Source organism: Tamandua tetradactyla, chromosome 17, assembly GCF_023851605.1.
Source record: "Tamandua tetradactyla isolate mTamTet1 chromosome 17, mTamTet1.pri, whole genome shotgun sequence".
NCBI lineage: Eukaryota > Metazoa > Chordata > Mammalia > Pilosa > Myrmecophagidae > Tamandua > Tamandua tetradactyla.
In genome coordinates, this window is record NC_135343.1 from 63,898,134 (window position 1) to 63,911,623 (window position 13,490).

Here is a 13,490-nt window from a genome sequence, read left to right on the forward strand (position 1 = left end):
TTGGCCTGTGCAGAAAACAGATGGGTCTTGGAGAATGACAGTGGATTATCGTAAACTCAACCAGGTGGTAACTCCAATTGCAGCTGCTGTTCCAGATGTAGTATCATTGCTTGAGCAAATCAATACATCCCCTGGTACCTGGTATGCAGCTATTGATCTGGCAAATGCTTTTTTCTCAATAGCTATTAGTAAGGACCACCAGAAACAGTTTGCTTTCCGCTGGCAAGATCAGCAATATACTCTCACTGTCTTACCTCAGGGGTATATCAACTCTCCAGCCCTATGTCATAATCTTGTTCGCAGAGAACTTGATCGTTTCTCCCTCCCACAAGACATCACACTGGTCCATTATATTGATGATATCATGTTGATTGGACCAAGTGAGCAAGAAGTAGCAACTACTCTAGATTTACTGGTAAGGCATTTGCGTGTCAGAGGATGGGAGATAAATCCAACAAAAATACAGGGGCCTTCCACCTCACTAAAATTTCTAGGTGTCCAGTGGTGTGGGGCATGTCGAGATATCCCTTCTAAGGTGAAGGATAAATTGCTGCATCTGGCCCCTCCCACAACCAAAAAAGAGGCACAACACCTAGTGTGTCTTTTTGGATTTTGGCGACAACATATTCCTCATTTGGGTGTGCTACTCCGGCCCATTTATCGAGTGACCAGAAAAGTTGCTAATTTTGAGTGGGGACCTGAACAAGAGGAGGCTCTGCGACAGGTCCAGGCTGCTGTGCAAGCTGTTCTGCCACTTGGGCCATATGATCCAGCAGATCCAATGGTGCTGGAAGTGTCAGTGGCAAATAGAGATGCTGTCTGGAGCCTTTGGCAGGCCCCTATAGGAGAATCACAACGCAGACCCTTAGGATTTTGGAGCAAAGCCTTACCATCTGCTGCAGATAACTACTCTCCTTTTGAGAAACAGCTTTTGGCCTGCTACTGGGCCTTAGTAGAGACTGAACGCTTGACCATGGGCCACCAAGTTACCATGAGACCTGAGTTGCCTATCATGAGTTGGGTGTTGTCTGACCCACCAAGCCATAAAGTTGGGCGTGCACAGCAGCACTCTATTGTAAAGTGGAAATGGTATATACGAGATAGAGCCAGAGCAGGTCCTGAAGGCACAAGTAAGTTACATGAAGAAGTGGCACAAATGCCCATGGTTTCCACTCCTGCTGCCACATTACCTTCCCTTTCCCAGACCAGAGCTATGGCCTCTTGGGGAGTTCCTTACAGTGAATTGACTGAGGAAGAGAAAACTCGGGCCTGGTTTACAGATGGTTCAGCACGATATGCAGGTACCACCCGAAAGTGGACAGCTGCAGCATTACAACCCCTTTCTGGGGTGTCCTTGAAGGACAGTGGTGAAGGGAAATTCTCCCAGTGGGCAGAACTTAGAGCAGTGCACCTGGTTGTTCATTTTGCTTGGAAGGAAAACTGGCCAGAGGTGCATTTGTATACTGACTCATGGGCTGTTGCTAATGGTTTGGCTGGATGGTCAGGGACTTGGAAAGATCATAATTGGAAAATTGGTGACAAAGAGGTCTGGAGAAGAAGTATGTGGATAGACCTTTCTGAGTGGGCTAAAAACATGAAGATATTTGTGTCCCATGTGAATGCACACCAGAGGGTGACTTCAGCAGAGGAAGATTTTAATAATCAAGTGGATAAGATGACCCATTCTATGGATACCAGTCAGCCTCTTTCCCCAGCAACTCCTGTTATTATCCAATGGGCTCATGAACAAAGTGGTCATGGTGGTAGGGATGGAGGTTATGCATGGGCTCAGCAACATGGGCTTCCACTCACCAAGGCTGACCTGGCTACAGCCACTGCTGAGTGCCCAATCTGCCAGCAGCAGAGACCCACACTCAGCCCCCGATATGGCACCATTCCCCGAAGTGACCAGCCAGCTACATGGTGGCAGGTTGATTACATTGGACCACTCCCTTCATGGAAGGGGCAGCGATTTGTTCTAACTGGAATAGACACATACTCTGGATATGGGTTTGCTTTCCCTGCATGCAATGCTTCTGCCAAAACTACTATCCGTGGGCTTACAGAATGCCTTATCCATCGTCATGGTATTCCACACAGCATTGCTTCGGATCAAGGAACACACTTCACAGCAAATGAAGTGCTAGAATGGGCATATGCTCATGGAATTCTCTGGTCTTACCATGTTCCCCATCATCCAGAACTGCTGGATTGATAGAACGGTGGAATGGCCTTTTGAAAACTCAATTACGGTGCCAACTAGGTGGCAAAAACTTGAAAGGCTGGGGTAATGTTCTCCAGGAAGCTGTGTATGCTCTGAATCAGCGTCCACTGTATGGTGCTGTTTCTCCCATAGCCAGGATCCATGGGTCCAGGAACCAAGGGGTGGAAATGGGTGTGGTGCCACTCACTATTACTCCTAGTGATCCACTAGGAAAATTTTTGCTTCCTGTCCCTGCTACCCTGAGTTCTGCTGGTCTACAGGTTTTAGTTCCAAAACGGGGTGTGCTTTCTCCAAGAGAAACAACAGTGATACCACTGAACTGGAAGTTAAGATTGCCACCTGGCCACTTTGGGCTACTTATGCCTCTGGATCAACACACCAAGAAGGGGATTACATTATTGTCTGGGGTAATTGACCCTGACTATCAGAAGGAAGTAGGACTGCAACTACATAATGGAGGTAAAGAAGAGTTTTCTTGGAATATAGGAGATCCCCTGGGGCGTCTATTAGTACTACCATGCCCTGTGATTAAAATCAATGGAAAACTGCAACAACACAATCCAGGCAGGACCACTAATGGCTCTGAGACTTCAGGAATGAAGGTTTGGGTCACCCCACCAGGCAAAGAACCACGGCCAGCTGAAGTGCTTGCTGAGGGGAAAGGGAACATGGAATGGGTAGTGGAAGAAGGTAGTGATAAATATGAACTTCGACCACGTGATCAGTTACAGAAACGAGGACTGTAATGCTGTTTTGTTTGTGTTATACTATTTAAGTTGTAAGATATCAAGTTTAAGAATGAATGTTGCCCAAGGATTTGCACACTATTCTGGAGAGATTTAATGTGTTTCCAGTTATATGCAGGACAGTTGAGTATTGTCAGGTAAAAAAAAAAAAATGTGTGCTTATTTGTTTTCATTTGGAAATTAAGTATGGTCTAAGGTGATATATATATATATATATATATATATATATGTGCCAAGTTGACAAGGGGTGGACTGTCATGGTTAGGGACAGGTGTCAACTTGGCCAAGTTGCGGTACCTGTTCATCTGATTGGGCAAGCGCTGGCCTGTCTGTTGCAATGAGGACATTTCATAGGATTAGGTCATGATCACGTCAGCTACATCCACAGCTGATTCCATTTGTAATCAGCCAAAGGGGAGTGTCTTCTGCAATTAGTGATGCTAAATCCAATCATGGGAAGCCTTTTAAGGAGGACTCAGAGGAGACAGGTTGCATTCCTGCTTTGGCTGGTGAGCCTCTCCTGTGGAGTTCGTCCAGGCCATCCATTGGAGTCATCGGCTTCGCAGACTGCCCTGTGGATTTTGGACTCTGCATTCCTACGGTTACGTGAGACACTTTCATAAATTTTATATTTGCAAGTGTTCCCTGTTGGTTCTGTTTCTCTCGAGAACCCTAACTAATACAATATCATAGGTATTAATCATTAGCATAATTGTCTATATATTCAAGTATTGGCAACCTAGCTAATGATTGAAGTAGGACTATTCAATATAGAAATTAAAAATTCATGGCTGAATTCACCGTGAGGCGTTTTGAGTGGAAAAACACCATGGTGTCCACTGTTCAAGCAATATATGGTAGCAAAAATGTTAGGCAGTAATGAGAGGACACTGAAGTTAGAAGATATATTTATATTTTGATAAAAATTGAAGATGTAATAGACTGAGAAGAAAGAGGCTCTTGTGCATCACGGAAATGATTGCAGTGCCCACGTGTGGTTCAGTAGCAAATAACTGCTCCAAGCACTTGCATGTATTGGTTTATTGTGCCCCATGACAATTCTATAAAATATATTTTTTGGCATAAAAACTATTTCAACCATTATACATATGTGAAAACTAGTCATAGAGTAGTAAAATAACCAAGTTCCCAGAACAAGCAAGAGTCAGAACAGTACAGAATAAATGTCATACTTTAGGGATCAATGAATACTCATTTATGGTATTTTGATTTTCTAAAGACACCAGAATGCCATATAACAGAAATGGGTTGAGTTTCATTTCAGGTATGATTAGGTTGCAAACTTACAGTTTTAAGGCCATGAAAATGTCCAAATTAAGGTATCAAGAGGAAGAAATCCACACTGAGGAAAGGCTGCTGGCATCCAGACTTACTCTTTCACATCAGACCACATATGGTGATGTCTGTTGGTCCTTTGGTCCTTATCCTGGTTTCAATTCCTGTCTCCAAAATGTTTCTTGGTATTTTTCCCTCTGTTCTCCTTCTTTACTTGCTGTCTAGATTGCAAGCTAATGCAATATGATATACCAGAAACAGAATAACTTTTACAAAGGGGAGTTGATCATTAAGGTGAAAGTTTACATGTTCTAAGGCTGTGAAAATGTCCAAATTACAGAAAACCTAATGAGGTGCCCAATCTAAGGCATCCAGGGAAAATTACCTTAGTTTAAGAAGATCAATGGCATCCAGAGTTTCTTTCTTGATTGGAAAGGTACACATGGTCACATCTGCTAGCTTTCCCTTCAGGCTTCTTGTTTCATGAAGCTCCCATGGGTACATTTTTCTTCATCATCTCAAAAGGTGTCTGGCTGCATTGACTCTAAAAGGTTTTCCAGTATAGTTCCCTCTTAAAGGGCTCCAGTAAGCAAGGCACAATCAAATGGTTGGAGACACATCTCTATGTGAACAATCCAACAGTTCCCATTCAATAATGTTGAATGAGGATGAAAGCTCATGGCTTTTATGGGATCCATAAAAGACTCAAACCAGCACACCTACCTTTTAACCTCTCTTAAAGGACTATAATGAAGGAATAAGACTCACTTTGAATGGGCTGTGTCTCATCTCAAATGAAATATCTTAACCAAAATGTCCAAGACACAATAGACCTAACCCTACAAGAATGAAGTAAAAGAACATGACCTTTACTGGGGTACGGAACACCTCTAAAACAGCCTTGCTGGTGCTTAGGTTTACAGACTTAGGGAAAGGTCTTTAGAAGGAGGATGAATGAGAGAAATGACTTCCATAAATTTGGTTTTGCTTTCCTTTGCTTTTAGAAGAAAAGGCAGAGTTAAGCAAAGAAATTGAGTCTGACTACAAAGAACTATGGTCAGAAAATGATGAGCAGAAAGTCCTGGATAGAAAGAGGGTCCAGGAGGGAGGGTGGGTGAGAGGCAGGACAGAGTCAGTGGTGGGGATTTTTAACCTGAAGTGGTGAGAATTATATCTTTAAAAAGCTTTGATGTGGAAGAAAATGAGAGAGAACAGTGGAGGAGTAGGAAATTGAGAAAGAATTAGAATAGGAAAGTTTAATATTGATTCATCAGTGTATAAATCTTGCTGCACCTCTAACCAGTCAGTGCTGCATGGGCTCTGCTTGCTTCAGTCATGTGCATTGATCTGCAGAGAATGTACTGACAATGGAACTGATGATGTAAGGAACAAGAAGGTTTGAGGAGTCAGATTAATAATCTCCAAAGAGGGGACTGCATCCTGCTATCGAATATGGCAAAAAAGGATTTTGAAAATATCATGAAGTACACAGATGCTGAGATGGGAAACTACCATGAATAATCAGGGTGCCCCTGTGAAAACATATGAGCCCTTAAAAGGAAAGAACCTCTCAGGACTGTGGCCAGAGGAACATGTGACAACAAAAGCAGGGTCAGGAGATGAAATGTTGATTACTATGAAGAACAGTGAAGGGGAACAACAGCTAGGGAATTGGAAGCTCTCTACAAGATGGAAAGGGCAAGAAACAGTTTCTCCCCTGAGGTTACCAGAAGGGGAAACTGCCACACAGTGATTTTAGCTGAGTGAGATCCGTTTTGCTCTAATGAATTGCAGAAATGTAAATGAGGGACATTTCAAATGTTTGTGGGAATTGTTACAGGAACAATAGGAAACTAAAACAGAGCTCTTTACTGCATTTTCCCAGAGTGACCGTCACAAAATGGAATAAAGAGACCAGATCCCCTAACTATCTCCTAGACCCTGAAAACCTTCTTGAAAAGAAACCAGTAGGTAATCCTGAGGAATATAGAGGAGGTAGATAAATCCAGGAAACAGCTACTTCATAAGAGGCTCACTGACAAGCATCACCGAGGAGAATGCTGTATTAAACAGTGAATTGCAATGGGGGAAAGTCATAATACTTCTGACAGATGTAATATGCCCATCTTTAGCCTGGAGCCCACTGATGCTGAGAAGGAAGTCTGTTGTTATCAACTGAAGAGGAACTGTCAGGTACTCCAGGTACCTGGTAGATGCCAAGGAGGTGACATTTAGGGAACTGTCCTGGCTTCTGCTGTGTACAGTCTTGAGAGTACTATGAACCCCAGAAAAGTAATGTTTTAATCCTGATCCAGTCTTGTGGGAACAGCTGTTTCTGTTATGCCCTGATTCAGTATTGCAATTTGAATTTGATTAGATTAACTACATAGATATGTGGCATGCCCAATGGTGGGTTTAAACTTTTGATTAGATGGTGATGTGACTCCGCCCATTTCAGGTGGCTCTTGTTTATTTTACTGGAATCCTTTAAAAGAGGAAGCATTTTGGAGATGGTCAGAAATTACAGAACCCTCAGAGCCAACAGAGCCCAGAGCAGACAGAGATGCTGACACTTGGAGCACAGAGGGAAGCCAAGAGATGACAGCCTGCCCTGGAAAAGCAAAGTGAGAGATCAGCAGATACCAGCATGTGACCGCCAAGTGGACAGAGGTGTTCCTGATCCATCAGCCTTCCTGGAACTAAGGTATCTTTCCTTGAAGGACTTAGCACGGACATTTCAATAGTTTGAAACAGTAAAATTGTAACTTATTAAATTCCCTTTTTAAAAGCCTTTCCAGTCCAGTATATCACATTCTGGGGACTTGCAAACTAACACACGCTGGTACCAGGCTAAGAAGTTCTTGTGGTTGAGACTGGATAAAATGCTGGGGCTTGACGTGGCACTGTGTTTATCCTCAGACATGGCCATACAGCCAGGGAGTCTGGAGACTCAGACTTCACAAGTTCCTCTGGGTCACCTGCAGTCAGAATGAACTATTAACACAGATGCATGGATTATGCAAATTCAAAAACAGCTTGTTCTCTGTTTGTTTCCTTGTGGTTATACCTATCTCAGAGGCGTATTACATTCAAAACTGGCTGCAACAATTCTGGAAATTGCAGCTATTTCAGTGTGCACCTAAAATAGTTTTTCCTAATCTACAAAGATTCAAACCTTGTTTGATTGAGCTCCTTTTACACTTTCAACAAGAGTCCCAGAGCAGCAAAATCAGAACAAGGTAGTATGTGACATGATCAGTTCCTTTGTCCTGTCACTTACAGCTCATTTCATGTCACCAATGCACAGAGCCTGAGTGGAAACTTATGAGCAACTGGGCATTTCCAGAGGGGATGTGTAAAGCAGGTAGGGTCCATGCAAGGAAATTGCATTGTGGATTGTAGAAAGATATAATGTATAATAACAAAAATATCATCACAGGAAAAATGACTTATTGACCATGAATAAGTAATAATAAATTCCAAAAATGGAATTTGCAATAATTAATTTTAATGGAATATATATTCAAAATGGATAGCATTCTCTTGTTACACAAGGTGGAGCAACAATACAGGACAATCTAAATAAGAACCTCATATTGAATGTGTATATCTCCCTAATAACATTCATAATCTGAGAAGATATTGGATGATTGGTAACTGGAGATATTTCAGTACCAAAGGAGCATTGTCCAGAAAATATCTAAGAACGTTACCAACATGTGCCTGGGCTCCAGATCCATGCAAAGTTTATTGCAGTGAGAGCCCAGAGCACACCCAGGTGGGAAATTCTGAAGGCACATGTGCAGCATGAATCATAAGTAAATTGACAACAGCATTTCTCCTTATACTTCATATTTTGAAACTGCCACAGAGTTTATTTAAAGGAATGAATAACAAATATGATAATATATACAGAGAAAGTTGAATTTTAAGGATGACCTTATACTCTTAAACAGAACAAACCAAAGTTTCGAGATCTTGTATAAGGAAAACCAAAATTGAAAACTGGATGGAGGCAACTGATAGTAGAAAATTTACAGAACTAGAAATCAGAGCAGAAGAAACTTTCCAAAACTACAATACTGAGAAAGAAAAATATGGAAAAGTACTCACAGACATACAGGATACAATGAGATGTACAGAGAGAAGAATTAATATACATCCGAGGAAGGCAGATAATGGGTACATGTATATTTGAATAAATAATGATTGAGAATAACAAAGAACTAGTGAAAGAAACCAATTCACAAACTCAAGGGTCCATCAAACCAAAGCCAAATTAGTCAATAGTGGTCCACAGTGAGACACATCTCAGAAAACTGCAGAGTATTAAAGACAAAGAGGAAAACATGAAATCACACAGAAAAATCACAAACCCCTTCAGTGCAGCAATCTTTTATAGTGGCATAAAATAAATTCTGTTTGGTGCCCCATCATTTTTGCTAAGGACTAAGCACTCTTCTTGAGTGAGCACCACAGGCAGCCCTGCTTCTTTTAAAAACAGCCTTTGCCATCTCAAGCCTCATAATTATTAGAAGGCCTGTAACTGCCCAGGCTTTAGATGATCAGAATCTGCATTCAGTTTCTCCAAAAGGCCTGGCCCTGGCACTTCTGCTTTTGCTCTGTGTAGTTTGAGACTTGTAATCCCCAGTGTCTGTGGGTAAAGCCTCACTCCCTTCTCTGAGCCATGATAAATGTGAGAACCCATGACCCTTCCATGACTGCTACCCCCATCCTTATAGGGGCCAAGTTTAGGTAAGCTTGGCTTCCTCAACCATCTCTATTCTCTACTTTCCTGCTCCATGTTCTTTTAGTCAATACAGCTGTCCTTTTCTGCACTTGAGTCTTGCTGGCTATTTGTACTTCTTCATCCTCAGCCAAAGAACTTCCACATATCATCCAAATCAATTGGCCTGGGAAACAGGAAGAACTGATACTGATTCACAAACCCAGGTGTGAATACATTCATGTGCGCTTGGTTTAATTATCAGCTGTCCCAATCTCTAACACCATTTGGGAGGCTTCATTACTGGCTGATGCACATTGGTGCTAACTTGTAATGCTGCCCTTAGTGTATTTTGGGGTTACCTAGGTACCATCCCCAAGCTGTGGATCCATTAAAGGGCCAATATTCTGCAGAGAGGCATGGGACAGCTTCCTGGACACTGATTAATTTGGCTACCTGCCTCTGTAGGGCAAGAGGAAGCTCCTCGAAAGGGAGCAAACGACTGGGTGACACCATTGCAAATTTAGTATAAATTAATTGGACTTAGTTCTGAAAAGATATAGAGGATGCAAAGGAGGAGCAGGTCCCACATCCATTGTCCTTAGACCACCCAGAGCAAGTCCTCCTGGCCCTGCCTTTGGCTGTGTCTGACACATCACCCCGATACCTGCAGGTGGCAATGAGACTGGGGACTATGTCGACTGTCCTGTCTGAGCTGTGTCTCCCAGAATTTCCCCAAGGGTTTCACTCCATCCCTAGATGAGGGGAATTTTTCCCTGGCCAGAGCCTTTATGGAGGGGAATATTCCTGCCAGGGTAACAGGGCACCCTGTCGATAAAGGTCCACTAAGATGTGAGACCCTTATGTTGCTGCTGTCTGCACTGCAGTCACTCACCTCCCCTACCCCATGGGGTTAAAGGGTCCAGTCCTTGATGCCCAGTGGCTAAGGATCTCATGGGAAAATGCTAGTGACCTGAGCACCTTGTGTGGGCTCCACCTTAGGTCCATAAAGGAGTTTCCACCCTACTGAAGAAAGGTGAGACACTCAGGCTGTGGGGCTGGGCTTGGTTGAGCACCACATCCTGTCAGCATGGTAGAGGGCTGCTCTCAAGGGCATGGGGTCTGGGAGTCTTGCCTAGCAGTTCTGCCACTCAGAGGGTGGCACCTGTGGGCTCTAGCCCTCTGAGCTTTAGCAGGGCACCCTGATAAGACAGGCAGCAGAATTTCAGACAGGACACAGGGGCCAGAAATGGTTTTCTTAATGACCAAGAAGGTTAATCAAAACCTGGATATGAGGAAATAAATCTGAATCCAGAAATATTACCAGACAAGAAATTCAAATGCTTCTCAAGGGATTTGTCCAGAAGGAGTGAGAAACAGCAGCTTGCTGGCAACCTGCATTTGGATCTTTTCACCCAAATAACTTTTGCAAACCATTCAAAACACACTTAGAGAGCTGACTTTTTCAGTAACGACAATGAATGCAAAAGACAATATGGTATCTTCAGAGGTAGAAGGAAATATCTACATGTCTAGAATGCTAAATTTAAAATTACCCCTCAAGAATAAAGGCTATCTCAAGAGATTGCTTGACTACCAATGAAAGCATCATTACTATCAGAAACTACCCAGGGAAATTCCAAAGGATCTTTAAGCTGATCAAAAGTCTCCATTGCGGCATACTGGGAAACAAAGATAGGTGGAAAGTGATAAATGTGGGTAATAATGCACATTAATTACATAAAAGTAACACTGATATTTAGTGAAAGATAAAATTAAAAGTAATATACTTAAAATAACTCTCAAGATTTGGGAAATAACCAGAATTTCAGTAAAATTCTGAATATTCTACTCTAAGGATATTGCTTTAGCCATGAGGACAGTTGAAGATTGCATTCAGTTGTTAAATGCTGCCAGAATGCAATATACCAGAAATCAAATGGCTCTTAAAAAGGTAATTCATTATGTTGTAAATTTACATTGTAAAACTATAAAAATATGCAAACAAAGACATCCAGAGAAGGATACCTTGATTCAAGAAAAGCTGATGGGTCCAGCACACCTCTGTCAGGTGTGGCTGGAATCTGCTGATCCCTTATCATCTCATTTCAAACAGACTCCATGGAGAAATTTTCTTTCTGCATGTAGAAATATCTGTGTTTCCTGTTGACTCTGACAATTCTGTCACATGTATTATCTCTGAAGTTTTTTTGAAAATAGTTCTCCCTGTAAGGTTTAGGAGGTGAAAGAGAGAAGAGGGAGATCAAGAAACTTTAGAGTGAATGAGTTTATTCCTTTGCTCCAAGGCAGAGCTCACAGAACTCAAGGTAGGGAGTTGTGAGTTCACCACTGGGTCCTGGTGCAGGCAGTTTTTAAGCAAGGGGGTTAGGTGACATCTAGGATGGGTGGGACATTTTACACAGCTCAAATCATGGTGATCTTCCCTGTTCCCCCAACCTAACATACCATCCTTTTTGTGTTTATAGGGTGCTGAGATCTTTCTGACTACTTCCTGCTGTGTTGGGGAAGCATGGGGTTATAGGCTGGAACTGTCATAGTCAGGAGAGTGGGGAGGTTGGCTATAGGCATCTGGTGAGGAAGGCAGGTGGTGCTAATGATGTGGGAGCATTTGGTTGATTGCCACCTGTAACAGTTCTTTTATGCATCCTTGAAGGAAATTGAGGAGACGGGGAGCTAGGAGAAAGAAAAAACAGATTAGAATAATTAGTCCTAGTACCAGGAGGAGCCATGTCACCAGGGGTGAAGAGAACCAGGTTAGGGCAGCATTAGTTCCCTGTTTTCTATGGTAGAGATCTTCTTTTAGTTTGTTTAGGGTGTGAACATTTTGTTCTACCAGACCTGATTCGTTGACATAATAGCAGCATTCTTCTTGGAGGAAAATGCACGTCCCTCCTTTTTTGGCTATTAGCAGGTCCAGGGCCCACTGATTTTGAAGAGTCACCTGGGCCAGTGAGGCAAGGTGATGTTGCAGAGAAGATAGGGATTCTGATGTTGATTCCAGGGCTACCTGTAGTCGAGTGTCAAAGCTTTGAGAGGGTAAAATACCATGTCCTAGTGCTCTTCCCACTGCTGCTGAGGCTGAGACTGAGGCAGTCAGGCTGATGCCTACCAGGATAGGAAGGAAGGCAGCCCTTTTGGAGTGAAGGGGGGCAGTAGCCAAGTTAGCTCAGATTCACCATAGAGGGTTAATGGAGGAATTATGGTTACCAGGAAGTATGGTCCTGTGGTAGGGTGGTTGAGGCACTTGGTAAGAGAAATATTGAGAAATATTGTCCTTTAGGGGTGTGGGTGGAGTTGTGGATGTTGGTGTTAGTTTGACATTTTCTATGGAGTTCTGCTTGGCTTATGATTGTGTGGGTGAGGTAGCAGGTCCTAAGGGGGTAAGGAAGGTTATTGGGCTCTGGTTCCCATGGGGGATGTTCTTTAGGGTGGTATGGTAGGAATCAGATTTATGATTGTGCATTTGGGTAATTTTTATAGGGACAGCTGCTAATAGGGACCTTCCCAACAAAGCACAAAGGAAACAGTGGGTTATGTTGGGAAGTATTTGTGTTTGCTTGAGGAATTGTAAGGTGTGTTGGAGGATTTGGAGCCATTTTGAGGGGCTGTTGGGGCAGAGAGTTTGGCGAACTGGTTGGAGAGGTTCTGCTCTGCTTGCAAAATGTTGATAGACACCTGGGTATGCGTATTATTAATGAGGATATATTCATGATGTATTTCAATGATGCTTATTGGGTATCAGGACCAGCTGCTGTAGTATAGTTTGCCTTGAACTCCTGCTACCCATCCAGTGCCCCAGGGGTCTGTGATTTTTATGTAAAATCATTTGGATTGTACATAGAAGAGTCCCATCTGGTGGCCATCATGGTATTGTCTGCATAACTCATAGGGGCAACCCGCCCCATGTTCAGCATAATGAATTCTGCATGACCAATAGAAGCATCCCCCATATATGTTATCATAATTGCTCTGATTACAGTAATTTTTAGTTTGGTCATGTGGAAAGCAGGTATATGGCTTTGGGATATTAGCAAGTGAGGTAGGAGTTATAGGGATGGTTAAAGTCTGGTTACAGCCCGTGAGAGGGCAGTCTCCTGTGTCAATTGTATGGGTGGTTGATTTATCACACTGGCTAACAGTTTCCCGGATTTTGAATTTCCATATATAGGATGTGCCCTCAATGGAGGTTAGGAGGGTGAATAGTGCGAGTGATGCAGATGCGAGTGGGCTCCAGAAGGTGACAAGTGTATGGGCTCTCATTCTGTTTGTATAGTTTGACCCATGACAGGTGGTGCCAAGAGGGGTTGCCCAGTAGTTTTACCATTGTAGGAGTGGTGAGAATCACTGTGTGTGGGCCAATCCACCGCAGTTGGAGGGGTCCAGGCTGAGGCTGTTTAAGGAGTATTTTGTCTCCTGGCTGGAGACCATGGGGAGGATCAACGGGATCAGTTTCCCCAGGTTGTGGCAGGAATCAATC